The sequence below is a fragment of the Calidris pugnax genome, unplaced genomic scaffold (genome assembly GCF_001431845.1).
Source record: "Calidris pugnax isolate Ruff unplaced genomic scaffold, ASM143184v1 scaffold125, whole genome shotgun sequence".
NCBI classification, from domain to species: domain Eukaryota; kingdom Metazoa; phylum Chordata; class Aves; order Charadriiformes; family Scolopacidae; genus Calidris; species Calidris pugnax.
This window is the reverse complement of record NW_015090906.1, coordinates 3,540,311-3,541,010: the sequence shown is the minus strand read 5'-3', so window position 1 is coordinate 3,541,010 and position 700 is coordinate 3,540,311.

Sequence of the window (700 nt, the reverse complement as noted above, 5' to 3'; positions counted from 1 at the left end):
CTTCAAAATACTCATTTTTTCCAAGCCTTTCCCCAGCAAAAGCCGCATTTCTTGGGGAGAAAAGAGGGGTTCAACCCTCTTCCCCCGCCGCTCCTGGGGTGCCCGGGCTGTTTTCCACCGGCTTTTGGCGGCGGGAAGGCTCCCTTCGCAGCTCTAATGAGCTTTAACTTATTATCTTAATTGAATGTGTTTTCTAAAGATAGAATTGGGAGGCGATCGCGTTACCTTTCACCTTACAGAGAGTCACTCTAGAAGCGGAGATAGCGAACTCCCAACGTCAGCAGAAAAAAAAAGCACAATATCCCTCCAGGAGTAGAGAGTGTATATGTGTATATATATATATATTTATTTAATTTTTTTTTTCTCCAAGTGATCAATTTTCGCCCCCGTTTACTGAAGCCCCGGTTGCTCCGGGACTCGGCGCCGCCGGGATGCGCGGGATCTCCGCCGGGTACCGCGGAGAACGGGCCGAGGAGGGGCGCGGGGGGGCAGCTCTACACCCCCCTGTGTTGTTGTGTGTGTGGATACACTTTGGGGGTTTGGGGACTGACACGAATTGGGGGTTAAATGTGGAAAAGTACCTCCCCCCCTTCACGCCGCGGTCCCTCCATCTCCTCATCGGTGCAAGATTTGGGCTTCTCCTCCGGCCCTACAACAGTTTGGGGGGGGGGGGGAGGAGGAGAGGGGCTTTTATTCGCCC